The following is a 19,901-nucleotide window of genomic DNA, read 5'->3' as shown; positions in this document are numbered from 1 at the left end:
GTGCTAGCATGCATTGGTTGAGAGAGGGTGGATGCCAGTGATTAGTCAAAGGTAGGTGGGTGACTGTTGTTGGCATGTTTGCAGCGGCTTCAATCTTTATGAATGAATTCAACATAAGCAATTCCAAATACTGCCCCTTCTTCCACAAGTAGAGATCGCATTTACACATACAATGGTGTTGAGTATTAACAACTGTGGGTTCCAGTTCTATTATCTGGGATCCAATACCAACTACACCTGAGGTTTCCTTGTCTGTTAACCTTATTTACAGTGGTAAATTGTGTTTAAAGGAAGCAATATGCATTATGCTAACGAACAGTAAAATATGCCAGTGAATAATGATATATTTGTACTACTAGACCTACAATTTTTCAAGTTTCTGAATCACTTTGTGTCCCAGGCTTTAGGAGCAAAGGTTATTTGACATGAATGTGCAAAGCTAATGCACCACTATTAAATTGATAACAACACAAAAGTTGTATATTTGTGATGATACATATATATATATATATATAAGACTCACAGGGTAGACAGATCAGTTAATAGTGACTTTCTTGATGGATAAACTGATCACAAAACTTTGCATAATGTAAGTCATAATTATTGTGAAGTCGATGGCTTTATGTGTAGTAAAATTATGTTGAACTCTCTGCAAGTATAGAGTAATGTAATTTAAATTAGTAAGCTAATAATGTGGTTTTAAGAGGTTCACAGTTTCATCCAATCCGCATTATTTTATTATAAAAGAACTCAGGTTGTTGGTCCAAGGTCAACAGGACAATTAAAAGATGCTGTGTGGAGTCCATAGTACAGAGAAGTATTTTATTATATACTTGAATTTTATGCTATACACATAATTATTGTGTACAATGATATCATGTCTCTATAATATTAAATCCAATTAAGGTGTAATGTATCATATAGATTACAAGTATATATCTTTTTATCTATTCCTAACTTCTGGCTATGATCTGATTTCAGTGATGTTTGAAATGACTTTAGATTGCTACCCATAGGATGATCTGGGTGTGGGGATTCTGCTGCACCAAAGTGTGCTAGGAACTCACACTGATATAGCTAAACAGTAAATTAAACCAATGGATAATAATTTAAAAGAGCTGAATTTTACATGGAGAAACTACAAATTATGTACTTTATCTAGCATGAAGTAAAGATGATCGAATATTTTGTTTTAAGATACTATTATATGCAATGTGTAGTAGTAGTAAGGACACTGTTTTGGGTATGGTTATAATGTTGGAGACCCTGTTAATTTGCTGCTATTACCTTATCTCATAAAACATTCAGCCAAAGTGATTGAATAAACAATCTGTTTTGATTACACTCTATACATTTTGAAGTTGAAAATTTATAACTTCTTGTCAATCTTCAAGCCTCCCATACCCCATCACAAAGTATCTAATGTTTGTTAGATCAATTATGGCAATGGCTATAATAGTTACATATTGTCCGCAAAATAATTTCAGTTATCACACACTGTTCCACTTTGCACTTTGACCATGCATACACTGCTACAGTACACTTTGTTCTCCCACATGTGGCAGTAAAATTTGCATGAACTTTGAAACCACTAGTTACAGCCACATTAATCACTCACTGGGAAAAGTAGAAGGGCAAAGTGCAGGTTTAAATAAACTGTGTATCTTTAAAGGAGGCAGAAAGGTTAGTGGTGAAATGTTGTGATTTTATGTGAACTTGTCTCTCTGTTTAGCAGGCTACCTACTCCATATTATAGATATTTGTATACTATGCAACATACTAAGGTGTGCATTTAGGTTACAGTACACAGGAAGTGCCAACATTTAAATGTGTATTATTCTATTCCAGCAATTCTAGTACACACTGTATAAACATAGATATATATTCATGGTCAGTTAGAATTAGCTATTAGTTTTTTTCCATGACTTAGCTTGCTACTGCTGCAAGTTTATTAATAATCTATAAACATAAGTACAAAGTAGAAATACCACTAACTTGGTTACAGAAACAAGCAACATATAACTAATGTAAATACAAGACTAGTCAGTGAATGCCTTTCCTAACTATAAGAGACTGTCAAGCTGACCACCCCCCAGACAGTGATACGTAGTTTGCAGTAAAGGTTTACTGATGATTAATTTGCTGGTTATGACCTGCCGTACGTACAGGACTTTATCACCCTAGTTTTTGTATTTCAGTGTACTGAACTTACGTATAGTAAATTGAGTTGTAGCAAAAAAGCTAAGCAATAAACATTGTATTGAGAGTTCGTAACATTAAAATGGAGTCATATATTGTCTTGGTATTATAAAACTCCTTCAAAATGTATAACACTGAAACAATGACAGTAATTATGGTTATATATATGTGATCCAGTATTCCACAGTACATTATTAAGTGCGGTAGTACTTAATAAGTCGGGATCAGTTAGAAATCATACAACTTGGTAATTTTTTTCACTTTAAAATACAGCCTTGCAATACATTTTTCAGAAAAAACACCTGGAATGCATTAGTACAGCTGTAATGATGCTGTACCTTGGTTAAACGTAGTAAAAAGTTGATTGTTTCGATGTACAGTGAATTATTAAAAATTTCAAAATTCACTTGCATCATTCATCTGGCTGTGCCATGCCTGCTTGACTGCCTGCCATAAAACCTGGTAGCATTAGGTGTATGGCTCCAGAAAGTTCAGGCTGCTAAGGTAATGATGGCAGATTCCTGAATCTGTTGCTTTGATTATGTTTTGTCCACTGAAAGATATGTAATTGATAGTTGTGGCGTGCGTATCTGCACATCATCACAGCACATGTGACTTTTTTTGCACTAACACGTCAGCCGTAGTAAAACGAGAATATGGTATTCAAAGAGTTTTTGTCTTAATGTTGTGTAGTCATCTTAGCTATGGTTTTACCAGTTTAGTTTTTTGTCGTGTAACATATCTAACAAGCTAGAAAAAAAATGACTACTAAAAAATTAAAACTTTAATTTAAAAAGGAAGTAGGATTGATACAATGCACATGCCATAAAAAGTAAGGAAACAAGCTCAAAAATGTTACAGCTGAAATGAGAATGATCCACTTAACAAAAAGTAAGGAAACAAGTCCAACAAGAAGATGAGATGGCTACTTGCTAAATAGTAGAGCAGCTAAGCAAAAAAATCATTTACTTTTTGATAAAAGCACCGAACTTGGTACAACATTTGCATAATTCTTACTATTTCATATTAGATACAGTGCCATTAAAATTACCAATCATATCATGCTCAAAGAACCTGACAAGTAAAATCAATAGAAATGTGATGAAACTTTGCATCTGCATAGAGCAAAGGATGGTCATATCCGAAAGATGATCAAGAGAGGTGTCCATCCAGGTCATTAGCTTGCCATGTTAAGAATCATGGTGTATGAAGTCATAGATATGCTATGTATTATTATTTCTATTGGATTGTTCCTGTACTTTTTACACTAAAATATTGTCTCCATTAGAAGTCTTTTAAAAACAGTTTATTTTACCACATTTTGAAGATTTTTTGATTGCACCTGTACATTTGAAATCCTTCCATGTGATTTAAGCAAAAATAAATAAAGAATCTGGATGTGCTTGTATGGTTTCCTGACCAGCTAGAAATAGGCTTATAACCCAGTTTTAAAGTTTTGAAACATGCCCTAAGGCAATCAGTTTGATGTGGCACCATAAGTCAAATGATTTAGTATATACCTTACTCAATTTCCACAGAAAATTTAGTGCTTTTATCACAAAGTGAACGATTTCATCAAAATTTGTCACTTAGCTGCTCTACTAAAAATGAGACACATTTTAATGCCTACTTTTTGCTAACATCTTAAAATGGGACTAGCTATATCATGCAAATTAGCCAAAAGTAGACACATTAGAATGTGTCTCATTTTAACAAGTAGCCATCTAATCTTGTTGGACTTGTTTCCTTACTTTTTGTTGTGTGGATCATTCTCATTTCAGCTGTACCATTTTTGAGCTTGTGTATATATAGTTTCAGACTATATATACTGTACGTATTTTTCCAAAGTTACTGTACTGAAATACTGAAACAATGTTTATTCATTGATGACTTGTCCTCTCACTTTTGAATAATGTTCTGTGCACCTGGAGTGGGCCAATGAATGATGAAAATGAATGGCATAGTGCAGTGGATAAAATGTAATCGAAACAACAGATTTGTGAATCTGCCATCATTACCTTGGCAGCCTGAAATTTCTGGAGCCGTACACCTAGTGCTACCAGGCAGGCAGGCAGGGCAGTCAGGCAGGGCAGGGCAGGGCAGGGCAGGAAGGCAGGGCAGGCAGACAGAGAGTATCTATGGGCAGATGATCATGAAATGCAGGTGAATTTTAAAAATTTTCTGTACATTGAAACAGCCAACTTTTTACTACGTTTAACCAAGGTACAGCATCGTTACAGCTGTACTAATGCTTTCCAGGTGGTTTTTGTGGTTTTTCTGGAAAAATGTATTGCAAGGCTGTTTGAAAATTTACATAATATTGCATTGCAGAATTGGGCTTGCATTGCATTACAGAAGTGTACAAAAGTTGCGATTCAGTGATCTTCTCTCACAGACTAAAATCATTCAACCTGAAATTAGCCAGCAACAAAATTAATAAACTACCTTATTACCACTTAACAATGGTTTAACTTGAACAATGTGTTTACTACCGAATATTCCATGGTTCTTGGTAGATTAAAACCAAAACAGAATAATATGGTATAGGTACAATTTTGCTATCAGGATCCCTGACACTTGCATAGAGTTATGTAGGTGAAATTAACTTATGTTTCTTGCTGGCAACTTTCTGTCTAAGCTATGATGCTACAGTAACAATGACTGATCAATAAATTTCATTGATGAGTATCTTGACCCAGCTAGCTATTACTTGCTGAGACAGGCTAGTAAAAAACTGAGAACTTGAAGTAAATCCTCTGCATGAGGTTTCATCTATACAGATTTAGAAACCGATTTCAGACAATAATATTGAAAAAAAGCAGCAGACATTTAAAGTATAAAAGGTCGAAAGTGAAATGTTTAGAAGCCATAAATTAAGAGATATAACACATGTATATGTAGGGTGAACTGTAATTGACAAATTACCAGTAGCTGTTGCTGTGCAACTTCAGCTGTAAATATGATTTATTTTGAATCAACTGTAGTTATATCAACAAGAGAGAAACCAGAATTTAAAAAAAAAACAAAAAAACAGTTTGTTCAATACAGTTCCCAAAAATAACATTTCCCAAAAATGAGTCTCATGCAGAGCATACGATGTCATGTATCATGCATGAATACTAGCTTTACACACAACAAAATTCAGAAACTGAGGAAGCAAAGTATATGGCAACCAGGCAGAAAAATAGTGCTATTCAATATCAGAGTACCTTAATATAAAGAAAGGGTGAATTTTCCCAAGCCCTATACAATCTCTGAGTATGTAAGGTTTATTACCATACCCATTCTCCAGGAGAAAACAATTCATTTACTCATTTTACTAATGTAATTTAAAAGTCTAACAGGATGGGGGGAAAAAACAGAAATGAAGACTTTCTGAATTATTGATAGTCTGACAGCAACTTGTTAATAAAGTTAATAAGAGTAAATGTTCTTCAGTGATGGTAAATGTATAGTTTTAGTGTAAGGATTGCATAGTCACCTAAGAAAAATTAATGGCCAGGATTCTGTGTGAACATTATGCATGTTGCTATATAGTATCAATAATGATATTTCAAATACCATCCAACTAGCTATAATTACTGCTACAACTGTATTTTTTTCCTGAGAAAGACAACGTAGATGTTGTGTTTAATGGTTGGTATGTAAGTATTAGAATGGTCTTGAAAAGTACTGTATGTACAAAAAGTACAGGTGCAGAATCAACCAACAACCAGCTTTAACATAGTGAAAACATAATGTAGGCATGTATAGTTGCCAACAATGCACCCACACAGAGATCACACACATGTTTACATGCATAGCTAACATGGTGTACACCCCAAGCATTGGTTTACACATACAAACTAACTGCATGCCCACACATATAGAAAGTCGAGAATTTTATTTCACCGACAAGGATTAGGAATGCAGCTACATGTTAACATCATTCTGGTTCAGTTACATATATTAGGTAGCAAATTTCAGTCACCTTAGCAACTAGTCGACAAGAAAGAAATGGCTATGTTAATTGTAAACAGAAACTTTTGGCGCACTGACCTGATACAGCCTGTAAAATGACACACCTCATTAGTTGTATATGCATTTGAGGTCATTCATAGAATACATTTTATGTTACATGATTTGTGAGGACTTTAGCTGTAAGTTCACTAGCTACGTATATATTAATTATTGTGATGCAGTAGACACAGTTTTGTGTATATATATTCCAATATTAATGTACAGTATGTGTATTAGTATTTGCACACTGTAATTAGATGGATAAAGCCAGCCTTGAAACTTAAGATTGTGAACAAAGTGGCATACTTTTGCTGTAAAGTTCTATTTAGAAGGGATAGAAATAGCTCTCACACCAGTTTTACCTTGCTTCATAGCAAATGTTTTTAGTACTTATTCAACAGAAATCCATGCTTAAAGAATAATAGAATATTCGGTCGTTTTGTTCACAACTATTCAAATAGTAAAAATTGCTATTCGTTTCAGCACTAAGGTGTATTACCATGTCTGTTTTCATGGAAACGATATGAGCATAGTGCAAACTAGTTTAGTTGACCTTCTCCCTTGAAATCGAGCACCAGGTTTGAATGGTTTCTGTTTGTTGTGTGATCACTGCATAACATCTCAGTTTGCCTATAAATAGTATTGGAGTCAAAGCTGCTGCATTTCACATTGAAGCTTGGCAGATAATTGTTGCTGATTACGGTACACTGTTGACTCTTCATCTAGCCACCATGCTGAAAGAAGTCCTCTTTATTGTTGTACTGACTGCTGTAGTAGTATCCAGCTATGGTGGTGCACTAGCTGAGGATGAAAATCCAGACTCCATAGCAAGTTCACCAAACTTAGGATTGCAGACTAAAAGAAACCGCCGCAAACTTCCAACCAGTAAGAAACAATTTTTATTTTTGTTTTTAATATTTGCATTACAGATTATTGTATCAAGTATCTATATGTCATGGTATACACCTCTGATTCTTTATATGCTGAAACTGTTGGAGAGCATCAAGTTATCTTGCAAGCAAATGGAGTGGTAAAACCAGTTAATCTAACAACTCCTGTTGGGGGCATAGTTCAAGGCAAAGGAGATTTATGGAAGCTATCACTGGAAACTGATTTTGGCTTTACTGGCTGTGTTACAATAAAGCACATAGAAAACATGGCTATACAGGAAAATGACAATGACGGATGGAAAATTGATTCCATAGTCACTTTCCTGGTTGTCAATCCATATTACTGGGCAATGAGCAGTGCTGACTTTGATGTGAATATATGGATTGATGGAGATAACCCTTTCAACAGGCAGTTCATATTGACCCTTTGTGTTTGAGCACTGCTGAGAAAGAGAAATAGAAACATTCGTTTAAAACCGTAGTATTAGAACTGCACAGTTTGTAGGCTTTTCAGCAATTCTTAGAATTGATTTTTGTATAGTTGCATTTATTCATAGTTTCTGCTATTATAATACTGGTCAATACAATGGAGTCTGTCACAAACTTAATACACAGATACAGCATGTCTATATAATATGTATATGCTACTCAAATTAAAGATTCACAGTGGAAAAATTCTACAAAAATTACATAAAGGTTGAAGTTTACATATGCGTAGAGTAAGAAATCATCTGTATTTCACTAATACAACACAAAAATTTTTAATAAAGATGACTGCACTATAATGTATGCTAGTGCAAATCTAATATTCCATACTGGGTGTCATGTGGAGACATCAGTGCTCAAAATAATTTCTAGAACTTTCACTGCCAGGACTTTGAATAAAAGCTTATAAGTACAACTATATGGGAGACGAATATCTGGCAGTGCTGTCTCAGTTAGTAATTACAACTATGGGTGTGGAGGTGACATACGTACTTATGCAGTGGCAGAGAGTATTACCAAGAGTTCCAATGAACCCTCTTTCAGAAGACATCTTGTGAAGCCAAAATCAGTGTATATCAAAAAAGTACTTATTGTGTACTGATTTGAAGCAACAAACACTCTTGTTACCCCTCTTTATTGCAAAATCCTCACCACAAACCAGCTATTCTAGCATCTTATTATGTACTAAGTGCTTCTAAAATTATTATCATGTAAGTTCTTGTACCTATACAGTACCTTTAAAAACATTGGTTGCCCAAAAGTAAGATTTATAAGTGAAATATTGCTGAGAAATGATTATTGACTATCCCATACGTACTTCACTGTTAGCGATAGTTTGTAGCTTCATTTATGTACCATGCCTCTCGAGTAGCTGCCATTAATGGAATCCTGGATCTAACAGTGTTATGCAGTATTGAGAATTTGCACTATAATCACTTTGGCTAAGCATGTGTGACTGCATACAGTTTATACATTGACCAATGAATGAGACTACTGCAGCAAAATAGCTGGCATATTTACATTTAGTTTTTCAGCATATACAGTAATAAGAACCTAAAAAGGCAAAAGATTTTATTCACCGACCCCATGTAACTGATTGGTTCTATATGTTTCAGTCATATATAAAAAATGTGACCGAAACTACCATACATCATCATACAACGGTACATATCAAATTTTGTTCACCTGTCACCTATCATACTGTACAAAGAAGGAGCAAATGCCATTCACATGGTATAGGTATAGTAAATGCATAAAAAATTGACCTATTTTGAATAGCTAATATATACAATTGATACAACCATATAGATGTCAAGGTTGCTGAAATACTTATTGGCATGGAATTATGAAATAATGTACTGTGTCAACTGGTTAGCATGCTGAATGACTTGACTAGCCAGCAAAATTATTCTTTTGGTCTCTCCCCCCCCCCCCCCCCCCCAGGCATGCAAGTGAAGTCTATGAACCTACTAGACCAAGTTCAACCATAATGCTGAACAATGAGACATCATATTCCTGTTGTCTGAGTGTGTAAAGATGTGTGGTCATAAGCTACATCATTATTGTGATAAAAAAATCTAGCAATGAAGACTCAAGTAGAAACACTGACTAACTTTAAAACGTTCATTATACGTATACATCAGGTAGAAACTCTATATTATATTTCACTGTACATCAAGTCAGAATATATAGAAAATGATGTACTATAATTGTAACTCATCGGTCTGAGTAACTTAATTGACTCTTTCTATTTTTTCATATGGATACATTTTCATACTCACCCCATGATCAAGAATTGTTGAGTATCTTGACTGAGACATAGCTACAAAGCCAGAAGCATGACACACATGCATATCTACCATAATTATAACAAACACTTTATAAAGGTGCATGCTGCTTTCATAAATTCAATTACTCTTTTCATGTGATGCTTTCTGCATTGATATTCATAATATTATTATGTTGGTTTATAATCTCACCTTGCCATGGACAGCTAACATAAGCTACTTGGAAGCATTCAAAGGCATGATGCTTATTTTGCATTACATTTCACTCTACAGCCAAAAACTCATCTACATTACATAAAAAAATCATGTACTATAATTGTAAGCAGGAATTGTTGACTTTGATTGAGTTCACTATATATTACATAGAGAGAAACACATTGGGCAGTTGAGCCGTTTGAATGCTTGATACAGATGCCATAAGCCCCATGCAGGTATTACAGCCCCTGGCTTTTATTTCAGAATTTCATATCAGGTAATTGTGTTGTATCATATCTAAATTATACTGATTCAACCAATATCAACTGTAAGGGACATTAAACTATGGAATGGATGGTACTTTTGGTCTTGAGTGAATTTGACCATGTGCTGGATTACCCTTCATGTTATGACATGTTTGAAACCTGGTGCTGACATGTATACATGGGTTCATATTAATCATGTTTGCTATGAGAGTGGATATGTAAATGACATTTACAAAATTGTGACTTCGTAGACACCAAACAAAACACGTATAACCCACAACTAAACATATTTATACACTTATATTACATGGGGCAATACTAGTTTAAATGATTTAGGTGCCAGAATGAGATTTTCTGCATGATAATGGATCACTTGCACAGAATTGTTTGTATACCTTGAAGAATTACATATTGTGCGTGCACTATGATGCAATACTGAAGCCATTTGCTAACATTGAAGCCATTTAGTTTAAGTGAGATAGGCGAACACAGCAATAATAATTATAGTATTTTTCATGGAAATATATAAATATTTAAATTTATTATTAAGACATATGATGCATATAAGCACAAGCTGCACAGTAATTGTCAAATACAATAACATAGTTGTCTAGACCAAAACAGTTAAGGTGTGGATATTTATTGGCCATCACCTTTGACATATGTCATTTTTACTTGTATAAAGGCCACAACCTTATTTACAGTTTGATTGGCTAAATGTATATTATTATATCCCAAGTACAGTATATATATATATCTAATCAAAAACAGCCAAGCTGTAAAAAAAGGTGCGGCCTCCAAAAAGGCCATGGTGAAAAAAGATGTGAAATCCAAGGTGGCGGCCAAGAAATGGCTGTGATGGTAGGTTAATGGTTACATTTTAATAACGACAATTCAGGTGAATTTTGTGCCGCTTGGTCTTGGCACCAAATTTACCTGAATTGTTGTTATTAAAATGTAACCATTAACCTACCATCACAGCCATTTCTTGGCCGCCACCTTGGATTTCATATCTTTTTTCACCATGGCCTTTTTGGGGGCCGCACCTTTTTTTACAGTTTGGCTGTTTTTGATTAGATATCACTTCTTTTTGTATTTGTATACTGCAAAGCCGGTCTATGGCTGGCTTTGGGGCTTTTTTAACCCATGCGCTTTTTTCTTTACTACAGGAAGAAGAAAAGAACTTAAAGAAGAATTTTAGTACTTCAATTATTTTGGATTTTATTAGTAATTATACAAATTATATACATATATTTATTACATGCCCATTATTCCCCACAGGATATTTTTTTGCAGCTGATCTCTCTACTGGGTGACTTGAAATGTAGCTGAACTATATACAGGATGGTTTCTTTGTAGCTGAATTCTCTACAAGGTAACCTCTTCTAGCTGGTCTCTTTACAGGGTATTTTGTTTCTAGCTGAACTCTCTACAGGTGATTTGTTTGCAGCTAAACTCTCTACATGGTGGTGTCTTTGTAGCCGAACTCTCTACATGATGGTTTCTTTGTAGCTGAACTCTCTATAAGGTGACTTCGTCTAGCTGAACTCTCTACAGGGTGATTTTTTGTAGCCGAACTGTCTACATGATGGTTTCTTTGTAGCTGAACTCTCTACAAGGTGACTTCGTCCAGCTGATCTCTCTACGGGGTGATTTGTTTCTAGCTGCACTCTCTACAGGTTGATTTACTTGTAGATGAACTCTCTACAGGGTAACTTGCTTGTAGCTGAACTCCTTACTTTGTGTCTAGTTTGTAGCTGATCTCTCTACAGGGTGATTTGTTTGTAGCTGAACTCCTTACATTGTGTGTAGTTTCTAGCTGATCTCTCTACAGGGTGATTTGTTTGTAGCTGATCTCTATACAAGTTGATTTGTGTGTAGCTGATCTCTCTGCAGTTTGATTTGTTTGTAGCCGATCTCTCTACAAGGTAATTTGTTTTTAGCTGAACTATCTATAAGGTGATTTGTATGTAGCTAATCTCTCTGCAGATTGATTTGTTTTAGCTGAACTCTGATTTGTTTTTAGCTTATCTCTGTACAGGTTGATTTGTGTGTAACTGATCTCTCTACAAGCTGATTTGTTTGTAGCTGATCACTCTGCAGGTTGATTTGTTTCTAGATGATCTCTCTACAGGTTGATTTGTTTGTTGCTGATCACTCTAAAGGTTGATTTGTTTGTAGCTTAACTCTCTGCAAAATGTTTTGTTTGTAGTTGATCTCTCTACAAGGTGATTTTTTGTAGCTGACCTCTCTTCAGGGTGATTTGTTTCTAGCTGATATCTCTACAGGGTGACTTTTTGTAGCTGACCTCTCTTCAGGGTGATTTGTTTCTAGCTGATCGCTTTACAGGTTGGTTTGTTTGTAGCTGAACTCTCTACACGGTGATTTGCTTGTAGCTGAACTCCTTACATTGTGTCTAGTTTCTAGCTGATCTCTCTACAGTGTGATTTGCTTGTAGCTGAACTCCTTACATTGTGTCTAGTTTCTAGCTGATCTCTCTACAGTGTGATTTGCTTGTAGCTGAACTCCTTACATTGTGTCTAGTTTCTAGCTGATCTCTCTACAGTGTGATTTGTTTGTAGCTGATCTCTCTACAAGTTGAATTGTGTGTAGCTGATCTCTCTGCAGGTTGATTTGTTGGTAGCCGATCTCTCTACAAGGTAATTTATTTGTAGCTGAACTGTCTAAAAGGTGATTTGTTTGTAGCTGACCTCTCTTCAGGGTGATTTATTTCTAGCTGATTGCTCTACAGGTTGGTTTGTTTGTAGCTGAACTCTCTACACGGTGATTTGCTTGTAGCTGAACTCTCTACAAGTTGATTTGTGTGTAGCTGATCTCTCTACAGGGCAATTTGTTTGTAGCTGATCTCTCTACAGGGTGATTTTTTTGTAGCTGACCTCTCTTCAGGGTGATTTGTTTCTAGCTGATCTCTCTACAGGGTGATTTTTTGTAGCTGACCTCTCTTCAGGGTGATTTGTTTCTAGATGATTGCTCTACAGGTTGATTTGTTTGTAGATGAACTCTCTACAGGGTAATTTGCTTGTAGCTGAACTCCTTACTTTGTGTCTAGTTTGTAGCTGATCTCTCTACAGGGTGATTTGTTTGTAGCTGATCTCTATACAAGTTGATATGTGTGTAGCTGTTCTCTCTGCAGGGTGATTTGTTTGTAGCCGATCTCTCTACAAGGTAATTTGTTTGTAGCTGAACTATCTATAAGGTGATTTGTACGTAGCTGATCTCTCTGCAGATTGATTTGTTTTAGCTGAACTCTCTACAGGGTGATTTGTTTCTAGCTTATCTCTCTACAGGCTGATTTGTTTGTTGCTGATCGCTCTAAAGGTTGATTTGTTTGTAGCTGAACTCTCTGCAAAGTGTTTTGTTTGTAGTTGATTTCTCTACAAGGTGATTTTTTGTAGCTGACCTCTCTTCAGGGTGATTTGTTTCTAGCTGATATCTCTACAGGGTGATTTTTTGTAACTGACCTCTCTTCAGGGTAATTTGTTTCTACCTGATCTCTCTACAGGGTGATTTGTTTGTAACTGAACTCTGTACAAGTGCGTTTTTGTGGGTGATCTCACTGCAGGTTGATTTGTTTGTAGCTGAAATCACTAAAGGGTGATTTTGCTTGTAGCTGAACTCCTTGCATTGTATCTAGTTTCTAGCTGATCTCTCTACAGGGTGATTTGTTTGTAGCTGATCTCTCTACAAGTTGATTTGTGTGTAGCTGATCTCTCTGCAGGCTGATTAATTTGCAGCCGATCTCTCTACAAGGTAATTTGTTTGTAGCTGAACTGTCTATAAAGTGATTTATTTGTAGCTGATCTCTCTGCAGGTTGATTTGTTTTAGCTGAACTCTCTACAGGGTGATTTACTTGTAGCTGAACTCCTTACATTGTGACTAGTTTTTAGCTGATCTCTCTACAGGGTGATTTGTTTGTAGCTGATCTCTCTACAAGTTGATTTGTGTGTAGCTGATCTTTCTACTGGTTGATTTGTTTGTAGCCGATCTCTCTACAGGGTAATTTGTTTGTAGCTGAACTCTGTACAAGGTGCTTTTTTGTAGGTGATCTCACTGCAGGTTGATTTGTTTGTATCTGAACTCACTAAAGGGCGATTTGCTTGTAGCTGAACTCCTTACATTGTGTCCAGTTTCTAGCTGATCTCTCTACAGAGTGATTTGTTTGTAGCTGAACTCTCTATAAGGTGATTTATTTGTAGCTGAACTCCTTACATTGTGTGTAGTTTCTAGCTGATCTCTCTACAGGGTGATTTGTTTGTAATTGATCTCTCTACAAGTTGATTTGTGTGTAGCTGATCTCTCTGCAGGTTGATTTGTTTGTAGCCGATCTCTCTATAGGGTAATTTGTTTGTAGCTGAACTCTCTATAAGGTGATTTGTTTGTAGTTGATCTCTCTGCAGGTTGATTTGTTTTAGCTGAACTCTCTACAGGCTGATTTGTTTGTAGCCGATCTCTCTACAGGGTAATTTGTTTGTAGCTGAACTCTCTACAAGTTGATTTGTGTGTAGCTGATCTCTCTGCAGGTTGATTTGTTTGTAGCCAATCTCTCTACAGGGCAATTTGTTTGTAGCTGATCTTTCTACAGGGTGATTTTTTTGTAGCTGACCTCTCTTCAGGGTGATTTGTTTCTGGCTGATCTCTCTACAGGGTGATTGTTTGTAGCTGACCTCTCTTCAGGGTGATTTGTTTCTAGCTGATTGCTCTACAGGTTGATTTGTTTGTAGATGAACTCTCTACAGGGTAATTTGCTTGTAGCTGAACTCCTTACTTTGTGTCTAGTTTGTAGCTGATCTCTCTACAGGGTGATTTGTTTGTAGCTGAACTCTTTACATTGTGTGTAGTTTCTAGCTGATCTCTCTACAGGGTGATTTGTTTGTAGCTGATCTCTCTACAAGTTGATTTGTGTGTATATAGCTGATCTCTCTGCAGGTTGATTTGTTTGTAGCCGATCTCTCTACAGGTAATCTGTTTGTAGCTGAACTCTCTATAAGGTGATTTGTTTGTAGCTGATCTCTCTGCAGGTTGATTTGTTTGTAGCCGATCTCTCTATAGGGTAATTTGTTTGTAGCTGAACTCTCTATAAGGTGATTTGTTTGTAGTTGATCTCTCTGCAGGTTGATTTGCTTTAGCTGAACTCTCTACAGGCTGATTTGTTTGTAGCCAATCTCTCTACAGGGTAATTTGTTTGTAGCTGAACTCTCTACAAGTTGATTTGTGTGTAGCTGATCTCTCTGCAGGTTGATTTGTTTGTAGCCGATCTCTCTACAGGGCAATTGTTTGTAGCTGATCTTTCTACAGGGTGATTTTTTTTGTAGCTGACCTCTCTTCAGGGTGATTTGTTTCTAGCTGATCTCTCTACAGGGTGATTGTTTGTAGCTGACCTCTCTTCAGGGTGATTTGTTTCTGGCTGATCTCTCTACAGGGTGATTGTTTGTAGCTGACCTCTCTTCAGGGTGATTTGTTTCTAGCTGATTGCTCTACAGGTTGATTTGTTTGTAGATGAACTCTCTACAGGGTAATTTGCTTGTAGCTGAACTCCTTACTTTGTGTTTAGTTTGTAGCTGATCTCTCTACAGGGTGATTTGTTTGTAGCTGAACTCCTTACATTGTGTGTAGTTTCTAGCTAATCTCTCTACAGGGTGATTTGTTCGTAGCTGATCTCTCTACAAGTCGATTTGTGTGTATATAGCTGATCTCTCTGCAGGTTGATTTGTTTATAGCCGATCTCTCTACAGGTAATCTGTTTGTAGCTGAACTCTCTATAAGGTGATTTGTTTGTAGCTGATCTCTCTGCAGGTTGATTTGTTTTAGCTGAACTCTCTACAGGGTGATTGCTTGTAGCTGAACTCCTTACATTGTGTCTAGTTTCTAGCTGATGTCTCTACAGGGTGATTTTTTGTAGCTGAACTCTCTTCAGGGTGGTTTGTTTCTAGCTGATCTCTCTACAGGTAGATTTGTGTTGATTTGTTCATTGCTGATCGCTCTAAAGGTAATTGATTTGTTGCAGTTGAACACCCTGCAAAGTGTTTTGTTTGTAGCTGATCACTCTAAAGGGTAATTTGTTTGTAGCTGAACTCTCTCCACAGTGACTTGTGTGTAGCTGAATTCTGTGTAACTGAATTCTCTAGAGAGTGACTTAATTGTAGCTGAATTCTCTACACAGTGCATGACTTGTTTATAGCTGATCTTTCTTCAGTGTGACTTGTAATGTTCTGAATCTCTATAGTGGTATATTTGCTTAACTCTCCACATGGTGACTGTCTTCTTGCTGAACTGTCTATAAGATTAACTGTTTGCAACTGAACTCCCTACAGAATAACTTGTGATGTAATAAAATTCTATAATGGAGTAAATAAATTAGCCGAATGCTCTATTAGGGTGACTGTTCTATTAGAGTATCTCGATCTCGCATTTGCTACACGGAGTTGGCTTTAGAATCATAACTCAGTGGTTTGTAATCCTATTCTTCTGTACTACAGCAAGGACTTTCTATGAAGATTATTCCAGCTATACACCGATTTTCAGCTCATTGCTCTAAGCGGTTTGCCTAGTAGGCGTGAATACTAATACTTTTTTATTCATAAAAATCGATCGCGTAATTGTGACACAGGTTGGGTTTTGTGTCATATCTCCGTGGTCTTTATCTCGATTCCTTTCAAACCACCAAAAGGCACTCCTACGATGGTTACTCCATCTACATAGCAATTTTCAACTCATTCCATGAAGCGGTTTACCCTGTAGGCGTGACAACAAATCGATCTTGTTTTACGCGAATAATCGGTCATAACTCCTGAACCATTCATCGGAGTTGTACCAAATTTGATGCTAGGATTCGCCTGTAGACTCCCGTTCTGTGTGCCAAATTTCAAGGCGATCAGAGTACGCGTTTGCTTGTTATAGCAATTTTTGCAAGTGTGCGAAAAGACGAAGAAGAAGAAGAAAAAAAAAACGAAGAAAAAAAAACGAAACTTTGGCAGCTCGTATCTCGGAAATGGCTGGAGCGATTTCCTTCAAATTCGGAATGTAGACTCCCTTGGCTGGCGGGCAACTGTGTAGCAAATTTGGTTCCAATCAGATAAGTGATCACCGAGATGCAAAGGTGTGAAAATGACGTTTTCGTTCTTCCTGTCAATATACTCACGGTGTGGCGCGCCGGCTTCTTGGGCCGCACGACACACTACCGTGTGTCTTGATATATATATATATATATATATTTGTCATATATAAGTTAGTCTCTGATCTTAACCATTTCACATAGTCAAATTATCCACAAAGATGCTCATAAGACAAGGACACTACTTGATATGTCACCACTTGCAATTGTATTAGCTACCAACAAGAATAGAATACTCCTTTGCAAGTTGCAACATGCTGGATGGCTTCATTGCTATCTTACACAGCTAGCATCAGCTAGTTGCGGTAAAATGATGTCCTAGTTATTAAAGCTTGAATGGTGCTACTGCAATATGTCAGAAATTAAAGTCACCATGAGTAAGCTATAACCAGTGATATTATTAAACCAGGCAGGTGGCCAGGTGGCCACAGGCTTGTGCTTGGTATTATGGGGTGATTGGAGGAAGCTGTCTGCACCCACATGACACAAAACATTTCTGGCTGAAAGAAGACACTGAAGGAAAGTTAAATATCTGGGAAGTTGAGTGTATAACGTATATGTCTGTATGTTTAGTGTGCAGGGGTGTATATTGTGTGTGTAGTGTGTGTGTGCATGTGATATGTACATATATATATATGTGTGAGAGAGAGTGTAAAATTACCAATATGCAATAAAAATTTCTTAAGAGTTTGCATAACCTCTTTTCTGAACAGTGTTACATGTGGCAACTGTTCTATTAGAGTACATGACTCTTCACTGATTGCATCAAATAAAATGTCATGTGTACTCATGTATGCAACCATGTTTATATTGAGTAGCTACCGAAATGTGACCACTGCATAACTGACCATATATAGTATATAAGTATACTTACTTTTAAAGCCATTATTCAGAAAGTCTTATTATAGAGCATCAGTACTAAACAATTCTGCCTTTGTAACCTATACGTACATGTTAAGATTGTAGCACAATTCAAAGCTTGTTGAATTAATTCTGTTTATGGTAGCATTAATAAATTTCAAAAGTATAATTACGTAATGTATGTATTTTGACCATTTTTATGTATAATTTAAGTACATAAATACCGTTGATAATACCCTTTTTATTTAGTTATTGAGGCTTTACAGCACAAGTGCTGAAGGTTTGTAGGACACCTTTTGTGTATAAGATGACGGATGAATTAAATAATTAATATCCAATGGTGTATAACAGTTAATACTCAGTTTTCACTTAGACAATATATGAGTTAGAAATTAGTTACGGTGCACTCAAATACAACTGGTGTATTAATATGAGCAAGGTATCATCATTTAAAGCCATAGGCCATTGTATGCATATATGGTTACAGAGTTTGGTATCTCCTATTTGTATTTGACTTTAGTGTGCTCCACAAAATCTACATAATCTAGTAGCTTCTTCAAATTGCTACTTTTGATGAATTATCAATGATGGATTCCCATGTGTACAGCTTGAACTGTAGCTATACAATGACTAATATCGTAGAAACCACTGGCTTTCAAAAACAGCCAAATTTCTACAGTAAATAAATGTTACCTCATTCAAAAATTAAAATAACAGGCTGTCAAATTTGTGCAATCAGCTTGCAAAGATGATTATACGTATTTTGCATGTTACATTTTTATTGACAACTCTTGTGATTAAAGCACGTTAACAAATATAACCTATAGTGTATGCATTATAGTCACACAAGAAGAGCTGTCACTTGCAAACTTTAAATGGTAAGGTTCAATGGGTAGAGCAAATGTGAAGTACTTCCATCTCCATCAATCCATTGATTGATGTCCAAATCAACACTGCTCAGCTCCCAGTAGTATTGATCAGCAACCACAAAAGTAACAATGGAATCAATATTCCATCCATCATTGCTACCCTGCACAATAGTGATACCGTCTACGTCTTTCTCTGTTATACAATCATCAAAACCAAAGAAGTCCTTTATATGTAGCTTCCATAGGTCTCCTTTTTGTGGTTCAAAGTCGTCTCTTGGTAGGTCTGGTAAATTCTTTATGCTTGTTTGTCCCTTTGCTTTCAGAAGCAGCATGTGGTAGATTTGATGTAAATGCCATCATATAGAGGTAGTCGATACAAGTATCTAGATCGTAAGGAACACAATCAAATTAATAAATAATTATTGGATTATATATAGTTACAGTGCTTTTTAACAACTACCATTCATTTGTTACAAGTAGTTACTAGCTAGACATTTGTTAACAGGCAATTATAATATTTACAGCCTAATCACAATTTTGTTACCTGTTGGTAGACGGTGAGGATTTGATATAAATGTCTTGTCCGGGTCAACTACCTGATGTTGATTCACAGGAGCAGCATAGCCTGAAGTCTAAGATAGTTGCAGAATAATCATGACTATTTTCCAATCAGTCTACAGAAGTGGCAAACATTGATCTGTAGTTGTAACTTGTTGCTTATTAATTTTATAGCTATCACCCATTGTGGCCATAAAAGCATAACAATGTCCATTAGATCATTATCACCATTGTGATGTCACTTAATTCACTTTATGCAGGACATGTTAAATTGCACATAACAAAATAAAATATCCAAAATAATTTATTCTAACAGTGTTGACAGCAAAACACTAAAATATTGCATTTAACCTTAATTTGCAGCAACCATGATCAAGACTCAAGGACAAAACTGCAGTTATATTATAGGTATCTACAGAGGTGTGATACTAGCACAAATTTCTGAAGCTTTCTTTAATGCAGATATTCTAAAAACATTATTTTAAGCATTCCATCATCACTTTTCAGGCACCAAATTTCATCACCATTCAGCAATTCAACACCAATTTATGAACTGACTTCTGACTTTAATGCTACACACTATTCCAAGGATTACCATCCATTCATCTCTTCATTCAATCATTGAATGAAGAGATGAATGGTGAATCCACCAGTACCT

Source organism: Dysidea avara, chromosome 11, assembly GCF_963678975.1.
Source record: "Dysidea avara chromosome 11, odDysAvar1.4, whole genome shotgun sequence".
NCBI classification, from domain to species: domain Eukaryota; kingdom Metazoa; phylum Porifera; class Demospongiae; order Dictyoceratida; family Dysideidae; genus Dysidea; species Dysidea avara.
The sequence above is the reverse complement of the archived record's forward strand: the minus strand, read 5'-3'. Positions refer to the sequence as shown.